The 14,221-nt window shown below is 29.9% G+C and overlaps 1 non-coding gene across 1 annotated transcript; it reads left to right on the top strand.

Annotated features, from left to right (window-relative positions):
• Window positions 1-6,964: 6,964 nt before the first annotated feature.
• LOC137819902 (small nucleolar RNA R71) lies at window positions 6,965-7,069 on the top strand. The gene has a single exon (XR_011082481.1). It is a non-coding gene; the product is annotated as a small nucleolar RNA R71 (small nucleolar RNA).
• The last annotated feature ends 7,152 nt before the right edge of the window (window positions 7,070-14,221 follow it).

The following is a 14,221-nucleotide window of genomic DNA, read 5'->3' as shown; positions in this document are numbered from 1 at the left end:
TTATTATTAAAATATTATTTTCATTTGAATATATATTATAAAATAAAAAATTTACCCTTACTATTATTACCATTATTATTATTATTATTTTATGTTATTTTTATTTATTTATTTTTTATAGTATTTTTGACCATATAATATTATAATTGTTGGTCATATCTGACTCTCTTATAATATATTTTTTATGACTATGACAACTCTCTTATTCCTCGTTCACTAAATATGTTTCTGTCTCAATTTTTGTATACTCACTCCTCTTAAGCTAACAATAGTATTGTTGGATCTAATCATCTCTGATACCAATTAGATATTGTTCATAATAAAACTAATAATTTTCTTATACATTCACTTACAGAAATTGTTTATAGAGAAAAAAACTAATTTTGAATTTTCATATTTTCTTACTCATATAAGCAATACAAAACATAGTTTTTATATAAGTGAGACAAAATAATACATAGTACCAAAATGTAAAAATTACATACTTTTTAATGATCCATAAATAAAAAAAAAAGAAATAAGAAATGTCTTAAAAAGGATTAATAATATATAAACAACCTCATTTAAACATACAATTAGATAAAATCTTCATTAACCATTCACTGAATAATATATGATTCAAATATTGTGGAGTTATTTACATCTTATAAATTTATAAAATCCTTTCGTCCTTTTAAAATCTCAGTTCATTACACTTTTTAAACATTCACACAAAAAATAATTTTGATTATATATAATACTTAAACAATGCATGTAATGAACATTAAAATAATATAATTTTGTAATTATATCCTACACATGATAATCTAGTTCCTTCCTTGCATCTTGATCCACACCAAACATGCAAACGTCAGAAGTGAATTGGCTTTGAAATTGGTGTCTCTAGGGTTGGCCCCAAATGAACAGTAAAAAATTGATGATGAAACTGTGGGAAAAGGACTCTTCTCCAAACCTTGTACTAAGAGTTCTGAGCCTAGATTCTCTTTTGGGTCACTTAAGATTTGTTTTGCCATTTAATTGTTGGCTTGTCTTAGTGAGCACAGGCAACATGCCAAAGACAATGCATGCTCATTCTCACCATTTCTCAAACCACCTCTCACCAAACTCAAGCTTCAATTTTTTCCTAATTCTCAATGCCAAATCCCAATCAATCTTTGTACTTTCTAATATCTACTCAAATTTAATCAATAAGAATATTATTAGTCCGAAGAAACATGTTTTGGCATAACAAAAATCAATTATATGTGTTTCATAACATCACTACAAAAAAAATTATTAAATAACAATCAAATTTAGTGACAAAAAATAATTAGTCATTATATTAACTAACTTAGATATTACTTTAAAGACTAAAAAATTATTAGTATTTAAAGTGGTTTTAATTATTAATAAAAATTGTAAAATTATTTTTAAATTGGTATCTAAACTACCAAGATTTTAGCTATGAATATTTACACTACTAGAAAATTCTCAAATAACAACCAATTTTAGAGACTAAAAATAATTATTTGCTATATTGACTAAATTAGATATTGTTTTAGAGAATAAAAAATTATTGGTTTCTAAATTAGTTTCTACTATTGATAAATAATTTCTAAATTGGTATCTAATTAGCTACCAAGGTTTTAACTACCAATTATTTATGTTCTAAATTTGGTAGCAAAAACCTTGGTAGTTAATTAGATATCAATTTAGAAACTATTTATCAATAATAGAAATTAATTTAGAAACCAATAATATTTTTAGTCTCTAAAAGAATATCTAATTTAGTCAATATAGAAACTAATTATTTTTTGTCTCTAAAATTGGTTTTTATTCAAAGATTTTATTGTAATGTTAGATTTTAAATTATTCTATAAAGAACTAATAAAAACTAGTTTAGAATATAAAAAAGTTAGTAACTAAAATATTGGTAGTTAATTGTAAAACATTGTCGATAGCTCGGGCACGCCAAAAATAAAATAATTTCTTCGGTGGCATTGGGAGAATAAATAGAAATTTTAGATAAAAAAAACTACGAAGGGCTGAAGAATAGCGATACCAAGAGAAGTATTCGCAAACTTTAGGGTTAACCCAGTCATAGCCACAACAAAGACTCCAATTCTCTTCTGCTCTCTCAAATCTTTCCTTAGCCTCAAGATCCATAGCTTCATCACTTGAACTCATATCACCATAAGTTTTATTTTTTACAAGAGATACAGTAGTTGATGAAGCATCTGAATGAATGTTTTTATTTGTCTCAAAAACCTTCTCGGTAGTCACATTACTCGCGCTCGAAAACCCTGAAAACTCGTCATAAATGGAAACAGAGCTTGAGGAAGATGTAATACCTTCTAAGAATAGTCGTTGATATCTCTAGGATACAAAATACAAAAGTAGTAAAAGCAATGGGGTAGACCATTTGAGACCAAATATTTATAGTGTTTCCAAACGCCTTTCAAACGAAACGTCGTAAAATAACGATCGTTGAATTTAAATGCATCCAACGATTAAGAATTATAAGCCTTCACCTCAATGGTATAGTAAATATGGCACACGTGAAATTATGCAATCTTTTCGTACGAAAGTTCATTTTAATGTACAAAATCTCATAAATGCCAAAATCAAAGTCATTTCCCAAAAACCTTATAAGCATTTAAGACGACATTTCGTCTTCTTTAAAAGGCATATCGTCTTTTCAATTCCTTACGCCTAGGGGGGCTAGTGTACTATCTAGGCTGAAAGGTTGAAAAGCCTAGGTCAAATGGGCGAAAGGTGGAGAGGAAAAAGAAATGAATAAATAATTAAATAGTAAAATATTGTAGCAAAGCCCATTAAATAGGCCCAAACATGGGGAGTATGTTTAATAAATATTAGGAACAAAAAATAAAAGCCCAATTGCATTTAGGGCCCAAAAAGAAATTAGTATAAATAGGTGATCAACCTAAGAGGTAAGTAAAGTGGATTTTATCTGATAATTAACTAAATTCAATTCTGACTTTATCATCGGAGCCCCTTGCAGGTACACAAACCTACCCTAGAAATGAAGTTGAGACTAAAGACCACAAGTTCCAGTTGACCCAGCCCAGCGAGTGAGTGTAACAATTTGCGTCCAAATCCAATCCCAAATCGGTGAACAGTGTAGCCGAAAGCCCAAATCCAAGATAGAAGACCGAGAAGCCGACAAGTCTAGAAGAGAAGAAGTTTGTTTCAAGGCCCAGTAAGAACATTTACTACTTATTTTAATATATCAAGTGGAATTAATTTTATCAAATCATGCTGACAAAACTACTTTTTAAATAAAGATATAAATATTGTAAATGAGTTGAAGGGGTGGTGGGAAAAATAGGGAATATATTAAAAGGATAGAAAGGGAAATATTTCTCTAGCGTTGCTAGATTTTGCTTGATTAGATCGGTGCTTACATCACTTCCCTTATTATACTTATCATTTTTCAAGATGCTAGAAATAATAATGAAAACAATTAAGAAAATCCAAAGGCAGTCCCTATGGGATGGGGGAGGAAGGAGATGAAAATAGCATGAAGTACTTAGGATAGGGTTTGGAAACCAAAATAGGAAGGCGGCCTGGGGTACTAAACATAAGATTATTTAACATAACTTTACTTGGAAAATGGATATGGCACCTAGAGATTGATAAGTGTTGATTTTCTACGGAAAGTGCACTGGGTTGTCAGAAGTAATAATTTGTCCCTAAGGACGGATATCGATCCCACAAGGAACAATTGAATTATCAAGTACAAAGATCATTATATATAAAACAGAACAATAGAATTAAATATCAAACAACTTAATTCACTAAACAACATATCAAATTAGAAACTTTTGATGCTTCCAAATTCAAATATAAAAAAATTATAGACACAATCAACTTCCAGAATCAAATCAAAACAAATAAATGACAATTCATCAAGGAATATCTTCTCATATGCTCACAGGTAAGTGTTTCTTTCTATTTTCACCGAATCATAACAAATCACAATTGCTTTTCATTTCATCTTCAAATCACAAACGTATTAAAAACATGAATCTTGAGGTCTTTTTCAGGGTTGTAATGAGGATGGACTTCTAAAATATATTGGTTTTTTTAGATAACAAAATGCACATCTTAAAGAAGAAGAACATACCTACAATTCAATTATAGAGAACATATATGTTATCTAATCACCATTTTTATTTTGAGATCACACTTTTCCTCATTTTTCTTTCTACCTTTTATGATTTTCAAATTTTTTTTTCTTTTTTTTATCAATAGGAATAGATTTTTTCTATTTTCAACTTTTTGAACTTTTAACAATCAGAACCAACTATTCCCTTTTCTTTATGTATTGCAATTATGTTCTTCTTCCATAAACATGCTAAAGGATAGGAAAATATATTATCAAAGGTTAGGGTGCAATAATAACAAAAATTCTTGGCCCAAAGGAGATATAAAAAAAATAAATTCAAATAAGATAAAGGTTGGCTATTTGGCCTTGGGTTCCTAATTAATACAAACAATTGCCTCAATCACATTCATGCTCTTTTATGATGTAACAAAATAAAAATTAAGCAACCACAACTGTTAATTCATCATTAGAACTCTCAAAACTGTTTAAGGTTCACACACTCACTTGGTTTAATTGGTCTCATTCCTTTTTGTTTTGTCATTCTCTTTTCTAATCAATTATCCTATTAAATTTTCATGTATCATAGTTTTACTACATTTGAATAAGGATTCAATCATATTTTATTTTCTAACATGGTCTAATTCAGCTCACTATTTAATATTTATACACAAATCCTTTTTTTCACAATTTAAGATTAATATATAGTTCTTTTTTATTTGAGAAAAATAAACTAGAAAACAAAAAAAATAAAACTGAAATTTATTCAAGAAAAATAATTCAAGACATAAAACTAACAAAAACATCAAATTTATTCAAAATACAAAATAAGCAATTAAAAAAACTAAAAAAAATAAAATAAACAGAAAACAAATTAATTGAAAAATAAAATAAAATAAAAAACTAAACAAAAAACTAAAATAAAATTCAAATAACTGAAAAGAAGAGAATTAGAAAAATAAAACGATATTTTTGCTCAATCCTCTCTTCCTAAGAAGTTATCTAGCTTTTTGTTAAAATCTCCATCTATAGTCTTGCTTCATTTGCTGGATTTGTCCTCCTGAATAATAGAACATGTCCCTAGATTAAAATACATAACCTGAAAAATGATTATGAGGCATATAGGAATTGGGGTATCTTTAACAATTTTTTTTTTAACTTTTTTTTTGCAAAAAAATTTGCTTAAGTGAGAATTCCTGCGAGAAAACACCAGTTTTCGACGTAAAACTCGCTTGAGTGAGAATTTCGTTGTCAAACTCGCCTAAGCGAGACATATCTCGCTTGCGCAAGATAACTCCCAAGAGCACCCCTCTTTTCATAAATTTCTCGCTTGGGCGAGACTTCTTGCAAGAAAACATGATTTTGAAAAAAAAAAAATCAACAAAGGTAACAAAACAACATAAAACTAAAAAAATGAATTGGGTTGCCTCCCAGTAAGCACTCGTTTAACGTCATTTAGCTTGACGCCTGTTTATTTCAAGGTGGAAATCTCTCTTTGTTTCATCCTTTTGTACACATTCTTCCCCTGCATTAAATATTTTTAGACCATAAAAAGGATTTAAAGTTACCTCCTCATCTTGAGTTCTAACTTGAAGTTCTCCTTTGTCAACATCAACTATGATTCTAGCAGTCTTTATAAAGGGTCTTCCAAGTATCAAGAAAACCTTCTCGTCTTCTTTCTTGTCTATCACAACAAAATTCACATGGAATGTGAATTTATCCACCTTGACGAGAACATCTTCAACCACATCATATGGATACTTGGTTACTCGATCAGCTAACTTTAAAGTCATCTTGGTGGGTTTAATCTCCAAATCACCTATTTTCTTCAGCATTCCCAAAAGAATTATATTTACGCTTGCCCCCAAATCTAATAAAGCATTATCCACAAAGAAAACACCTATAGACACGGGAAGGTTAAAACTCCCTGGGTCCTTGGATTTTTTAGGCAAGCCTTTTTTAATAATGGCATTGTATGTATCTTCGAGCTCTATATTTCTCTCTTCAATATAGCTCCTATTCTTTCGAAATCTCTTAAGTGTTGAATCTTGCTTTAAATTTCCTGCAAAATAATTTTTAGGGAGCAAATTGTCAAAAATAAAATAAAATTGTCCTTCTCTTTTTTTGAAGGAGCATGAGGATATGATAAATCTTTTTCATGAACACCTCTCTCCTTATTTTCACTTTTTTTTCTTTATTTTTTTCTCCTCACTTCTTTTGTTTTCTCTTTCTTTCTCATCTCTCTTCCCCTTCGTCTCATCTTTTTCTTCTTTTTCAATCACTACATTATTGCAATGCTCTTTTGGATTGATTTGGTTGGTGACTGAAAACTGGTCACTTTGTCTCTCTATAATTTGTGCAATTTGTTTGGCCATCTGTCCCATATGGATCTCTATATTCTTAATTGTTGTCGTGCTATTTTCTTGATTGACCCCACGCTTTGCTAGGGCGTCTTTAACTTTACTCATTCTTTCCAACATGGATGGATTCTCTATTTCAGGTGAATTGTTCTAATAAGTACAATGACCATTAGGATGATCACCTCCACAAAAATTACACCTGATTGATTGACTATGACTTTGATATGAATGAACAACATGTAATTGTTGGGGCAATTTAGCCATTTGTGCAGTTAGTTGCTCAATCTGTTGTGTCAAAATTTTATTTTGAGCCAAGAGTTTTTGAATACCTTTTCTATCATGTGGGGCTTAATAATGAGTTGATGCCACTACATCAATAATCCTTGTCGCTTGTTCTACATCAAGAGCCATCATTTGGCCGCTAGCTACAACATCTAAGAGAATCTTTGTGTCAGATTTGAGACCAATGAGAAATATGCTCAGTTGAGTAATATCTTCAAAGCCATGATTTGGACATTTTCTTAATACCTCTTAAATCTTTCTCATGTCTCACAAAAGAATTCATATGCTCCTTGTCTGAACATAGAGATTTCAAACTTTGCATTGATGTAGCGAGAAATTGGAAAAATCTTTGCAAAAAAAATTCTTCTACTTCTTCCCAGCTAGTGAGGCTCTAATTTGGAAGTGATTTGAGCCACTCTTTAGCTTCACATGCCAATGAAAAAGGAAACAAGCGCATACAAAATATCACCTGATTTAAAGGCCATTGCTCCCACCAATTCATAAAATGTATCCAAAGGTGAATATGGATCCTCATGCTCCATTATTGTAAATTGATAGGCATTGATGAGAGTGACAAAATCGAGATTTATTTCCAAGGCCTTAGCGGTAGCAGGTATTGCAATACTAGAAAAAATGCATTGGCCCTTGGTACATGACATAATCTCCAAGTGTCATCCTATTAGGTGATGCTTGTTCTTCTACCATGTTGCTTTCTTCCTGAAAGATATTAGTGAAAAAAAACATAATATTTTTTTATAAAAAAATTTAAAATAAAATAAAATAAATTCAAAATAAATTTGAAGATAAAATAAAAACAACTTAAAACAATTATGAAAAAAATAATAATAATAAATAAAACAAATATAAACAAACTAAAGAAATATAAGCAAGAATCATTAACAAAAAAAAAAAAAAGTTAGAATATTTACAATATTTAGGAATTCATACTCAAAAATCAAACTTTTTCCCAACAACAACACCAAAAACTTGTTGACTTTCTACAGCAAGTGCATCGCGTTGTCAGAAGTAATAATTTGTCCCTAAGAATGAATATCGATCCCACAAAGAACAGTTGAATTATTAAGTACAAATATCACTAAATATAAAACAGAACAATAAAAAGTATGTTTGAAGGTGATTGTGTTGCCGATGATCAATAAAAAAAGAGACAAAGAATTAGTTGCTTCAAATTGGAAAAATAGGGATTAGGTTTCATCTTTCTCACTCTCATGTATTTTGATTAGCATATTAACATTAAATTCTTTGATTGAAATTGATGTCCGTATAAAATTCATTTATATCCATTTCTCGCATATAAAATTCTTAAGAAGGTTTTCTAAATATCAATTTCTCACATATTTATAAAAACAACTCATAAACACACTCAAATGTTAATGGCATTTAACATTTCAAGTATATTTCTAGCACTCAAATATGTTAAGTATTTTTGTTTAGGTCAGAACCCTAAAAAAACCTTTCAGTAAGATTTAAGATTCTCAAACTGTCACAACTATTTAAAAGCAAAACAACAATACCAATAATCAATCTAGAACAAGATATTATATCATATTTAGATATCACCTTAATATAGAAGAGTTCAAACAGATTACTCTTAATCCCAAATGGTAGAATTAGCCACACATACTTCTAGCACCTTCCATTCTCCTAATTGGGTTACAATTCACTCAATGGTGTTTTCCTTCAAATCTCGCACACTAGGATTGAGCCTCTAGCCCCATATTTACCTAATTTTCTATGGTTAAGTGTCTTCCTGTTTCGTGCTAATGGGCTAAATGATAAAACATAAAAAAAGGCCTAATTTGTCTTACACACTGTCACTCAAGCGATAATATCTCAGTTAAGCAAGAAAGGCATCAATTGTTAAAAATGCCCTGGAGCATTCTCGCTCAAGCGAGAATGAGCTCGGTTGAGCGAGAATTCCTACTACTGAGTTGGACTTTTTGTGCGTTTCTGACCTTCCAAATTTCTCTTTTTAGCTTATATCATTCCTCTTTAGTCCAAATCTCCATTCTTCCCTAGAAACCTGAAATTAACACCAAATTTGGGAATAAAATGCTCTTATTCAAATAAAGATCATAAAAAATGTAAAAAGGTATAAATTCATAAATTAAAGATTATTTTATATGTAAATTAGCAACTAATACTCATAAATGTCTATATTTTAATATGAAATATTACGAAAATTAGACACTTATCAATAAGATAGAATCATGGAAGGAAATTTTATAGTCTAAATATGCGGGTGAAGGGAATTAAGGAAGCCTAGGGTGAGTAATCGAGAATATCTTTGGTGGAAAGACTTGAAAAAGATTTGGGAATTAGAGAAGTGGGGAAACACAATTGAAGATAATATCACTTGGAAAATAGGAGACGAGTAAAATATAAGTTTTTGGGAAGATGGATCCACATATAAAGAACCATTTAAATTCAAATTTACTAGACTATGCACATTGTTTAACAACAAACATGAAATGTTACAACAAGTTTGGAGGTGGATTAATGAAAGGTTGTCTTGGAATCTGGAGTGGATGCAAAATTTGTTTGAATAGAAAACAAATCAAGTAAATCAGCTCATGCAATAACTCTTGGAGAAGGTTTTATGCAAGGAAGAAGAGGATAAGTGGATGTGGAAGGAAGGAGAATCTTTGATCTACATAGTAAAATCAACATATAACTCATTATTGAACATGAGAAGTGGTAAGGATAGGACCATCGATGGAAAATTTTGGAAGATTAAGGCTCTACCATCAATGCAATTACTAGCATGAAAACTGTTACAAAATAGGGTGACAATAAAATACAACCTAGTTGGAAGAGGGATAGTGTTGGGTAATACCTTATGTGCCATATGTGGTAAGGAAGAGGAAACAATTTGTCACCTATTCTTTAGCTGCAGGGTAGTCTGGGCAGTGTGGAATTTTTCTTATGCATGTATTAATGAGCTTACAATACATCAGTGTTGGCCAGAAACACATTTTACAGTTTAGAAACACTAAGGTTGTCAACAATAGCAAATAGAGCTTAGAGATGTATGTGGATTGATGTAATAGGGGAGATATGGAGGCATAGGAACAACATCACCTTTAATAGTGGTAGAACTGATCACCTAGAAATTTTTATGTCCGCTCAATTAAAGACATTGTCATGGATCACAGGTAAAGAACACTTAATTGAATTCACACATTTTGAATGGTGTATTAATCTCTAACTTTGTTTAAAATCTATAAGATAATGGAAGGAATGTAGCAAAAAAAAATTGTGGTAGGATCCAAGACTTTCAAGGGAGAAATGCACTGTGACAAATGGAATAAGTTTGTTATGTAACGAGAACAACTGATTAGGAAATTATGTAAATAGAAACAATAGAACTAAATTGTGAAAATTGTTATATGATTGGGGTATGTAGAAAGAAAAATTACAAAAAGTATATATATATTATGACTAAATTGCATCATTTTTTTTGTATGACTTGGTGAACTTCTAAGGTTGATTATAGGGTAAAAGAGTGTTTTCTTATACATGATTAATTTGCCTATTTTTTATTTTTTTTTGTGTACAATCCCAAATATGTAGTATGTAATGGGGTGGTTTAAGTTTGGTTCACATAGATCATTTTTTAGATTGGTCAAACCGATCTATTTAGGCTAAGGTAAGGGGTTTCATATTTTATAGATTTTTCAGTTAAGTTGTGTGTGAATAATATTGTTTAAATTAGAGAAATTTCAAATGTTTGAAATTATAATTAATTTAATTTAATTTCTTTTCATTTTTAGATTTGTTTATTTGAAAAAATTAATTCAAATTTTTAAATTTTTAGTTTGGATGATAATTTAATTTAATTTTATGAAAAAATATTTAAGATATTAAATTTTTATTATTAAACATACCATAAAAAAGATAGAATATTGGAAGAGAAAAGGAGGGTGGAGAAAGAAACAAATATAGAAAAAGAGAGCCTAGACTATTTGAAGTACTTTCACATGTTTAATAACAAACCTCTTTTTTTATCAACAAAGAATCAAATAAATAAATTAGAGCATTTAAGGGATGCTCCAACCCGGATACAAAATGTTTAAAATAAAAAAGCCAACAACATCAATCTTTACAACAAACCAACATTGGTGCAAACAAAACAAAAAAAACTCTACCAGCAAAGGGAGACAACCAAGTTTGATATAGTCCCCAAAATTGGTGAACCACAACACCTAAATTGTTCCTACATCCAAGCGCTTGCCTTCCCTTCCCAATTCCCTCCCGTGATTCCAAAAATCACTAGCTTAACATAAGTTGAACATATATCCATCTTTAAGATGGCTAAAACCATAATGTTACAGTTGTCATATTCATTGCAAACTCAAGAAAGTATATATATATATATATATATCATGGTTGATTTCGGCTTCTCCCAGATTGACTAGATTTTGGTGTTCGTGGATTGATGTCCTGTCAATGATCAAGAATCTCTTTGTTGATACAATTTTGTGAGAAAAGTGGTATGTTGCAGCTGTGATGACTTCAAGATATATGTTCTCCAATTTTCCGTAAAGGAAGATAGGTTGCGCCAAGTAAAGTGTAGGAGACCAATTGACCAGAAATTGGTGATCCATTGTTGATGAATTTACAACCAAGATTGGAAAAATAATTTATTGCCTTCTCTGTTTCTCATCCCAACAACTCCCTTCACAACCGCACACACGACCTTTCCCCCCAAAAGGCAACCACTTAAGTGTGGACAATGCAAAACACCAAACTTGGAGGATAACAGCAAACACAAATAGATTCCAAACATGGATACAAAAAATACATATACTAGCTACCACACAAATCATAATTATGTAATAGATTTAAGGCACTATACTAGAAAAAATATCCAGTCAAAGTATGAAAACAATAAGGCGAGCATTTTGTTCTTCAACCTTATCAATGTTTTCAACTAGGCCATATGTAGCAGTTCATCCTCATCTACCCTCCCTTCTTTAAACAACACTTTATTCATATGTTCCCACACACTCCAGATAGTTGTTGTCCATACTCCTTTCCAAACCAAATTCTGCTTCTGATTGAGATTTAAAAGATGATGTTGTTGAAAGTGACATCACAGGTTATGTTGAACAAACTAAATTCCCACCTATTTACATCATGTGCTCCAAATGGAATTGGAAACCTTGTAGATCAGAAATAAGTGTTGTATGGATTCCTCACATATTGCACATAGAGGTCATACACTACTACTAAGAATAACCCCTTTCCTAACTAAATTTAAGTCTAGCAAGTAGTTTATCGAGTAATACTCTCCATGTAAATATTTGGGCATTTGGCAGGGCCTTAACATTCCAAAATAAATTAAATTGAGGATTTTTACCATAATTTTTTTTTTAAATAGCATATGTTGACCTTATTGAGAAGGCACCTTCCTTTTCACCTAAACCATCTTCATTTGTCAAGTCCATCTTTATGTATTTGTACAATATGTAGCTCACACAACAATAGTATTTCTATCTCTCTCTCCCATTGAAACATACTCTTCCTCCACTATAAGTTTCACTTCCACCCAAATTTTGTCCGAAAACTAACTTTCCCGACTATTTTTCTTTGGTGCATTTATGTATAGTACAACCTGGGAAACCTAAGATTAAGACTAACTCAACTAACCACTCATCCTCCAAAAATATAATTATATTACCCGATCATAATTGGCATTGAGTTGCTTTGTTAAACTAGTTGTGAGTATCTCTACCTCTAAACACCTTACCAAGGTCTCTCCACGATCTAGAAAAGAATCTCCCAGCCAAGATTACTCACAATCTAATTAAGGATACCTTGAACAATAGGAAACATCAATTTATTTTTTATGTATTGTTACACCCTAAATAAAAATAAAATTGTTATTATTATTATTATATCTTTTAAAATAATCATTATACAAAACAACAATTTTACATGGTTTATGATTCATGCCAATTATTATGAAAAAACTACATGCGTGCATACTTTACACTACAAGAAAATGATTAAATAGAAACTAATTTTGGAGACAAAAAAAATTGTTACTATATTAATTAAATTAGATACTATTTTAGAGACTAAAAAAATTATTGGTATATAATGTAATTTTTATTATTAAAAAATAATTTATAAATTAGTATCTAATTTGCTGCCAAGGTTTTAGCTACTAACTTTAGAATCTAAAGTAGTTCATAGTTAAATTTAGGAAACTAATTTATTATAAGAAAATCATTAAATAGAAACTAATTTTGGAGACAAAAAAAATTGTTACTATATTAATTAAATTAGATACTATTTTAGAGACTAAAAAAATTATTGGTATATAATGTAATTTTTATTATTAAAAAATAATTTCTAAATTAGTATCTAATTTGCTGCCAAGGTTTTAGCTACTAACTTTAGAATCTAAAGTAGTTCATAGTTAAATTTAGGAAACTAATTTATTATAAGAAAATCATTAAATAAAAACTAATTTTAGAGACCAAAATAATTAGTTACTATTTGACTAAATTAGAGACCATTTTATAAACTAAAAAAGTTATTGGTATCTAAAGTAGTTTTTATTATTAATTAAAAAAATTATGAAGTAGTTTCTAAATTGGTATCTAACTATTAACTACCAATGTTTTAGCTACTAACTACTATATATTCTAGATTAGTCTCTATTGGTGTTTTAAAGACTAATTTAAAATCTAAAATATTAGTAGGTAAAACCTTGGTAGCTAATTTAAATACCAATTTATAAATCAATTTATAATTTTTTATTAATAATAGAAACCATTTTAGATATCATTAATTTTTTGGTTTCAAAAATAATATTTTTTTTTTATAAAAACTTTCATGTTAGGCATCACTGTGCAACTTGACATCTCAGCTAGGCTGACACCTCAAATAACAACAATCATTTGTCATCACATGAAAAAAGTATTATTATTAAAAAAAGAAAAAAGAAAAATATGGGGGGACTAGACCAAAACTCATATGTTAACAAAAATGATACAAAGGTAGACCATATATTCATAAAGAATTCTAAGAACATATTAGATGAAAGCATGTTATACCAATGAAATGATTCTCTATGAATAAATCCTAAATTAGCCAACTTATCAGCACATGCATTCCCTTCACGAAAAATATGAGTAACCTTAAACCTGATTTTCCCACAGTAATTAAGAAAAGTATTTCATCGATTACGAAGCATCCTAGAACATTAGTCCTAGAAGTAAACGCAACACAAACAAAGGCAGAATCACATTCAAGTCAAACATTAGTAAGCCCCATCTTTTGAGCTTCCTCCATAGCATGTATAACTCCATAAAACTCAACAACCATATTAGTCTGAACTTTAAGAAATGCAGAAAAAACACTAATAAATTCCTCCATACTCCCACGAAAAATACTTCCACAAGTAGCAAGACGAGGATACCCCTAGCAGCCTCATCAGTGT

This window comes from Phaseolus vulgaris, chromosome 10, assembly GCF_051622355.1.
Source record: "Phaseolus vulgaris cultivar YP4 chromosome 10, ASM5162235v1, whole genome shotgun sequence".
In the NCBI taxonomy this organism is placed as follows: Eukaryota; Viridiplantae; Streptophyta; class Magnoliopsida; order Fabales; family Fabaceae; genus Phaseolus; species Phaseolus vulgaris.
This window is presented reverse-complemented; position numbering and strand designations above follow the sequence as displayed.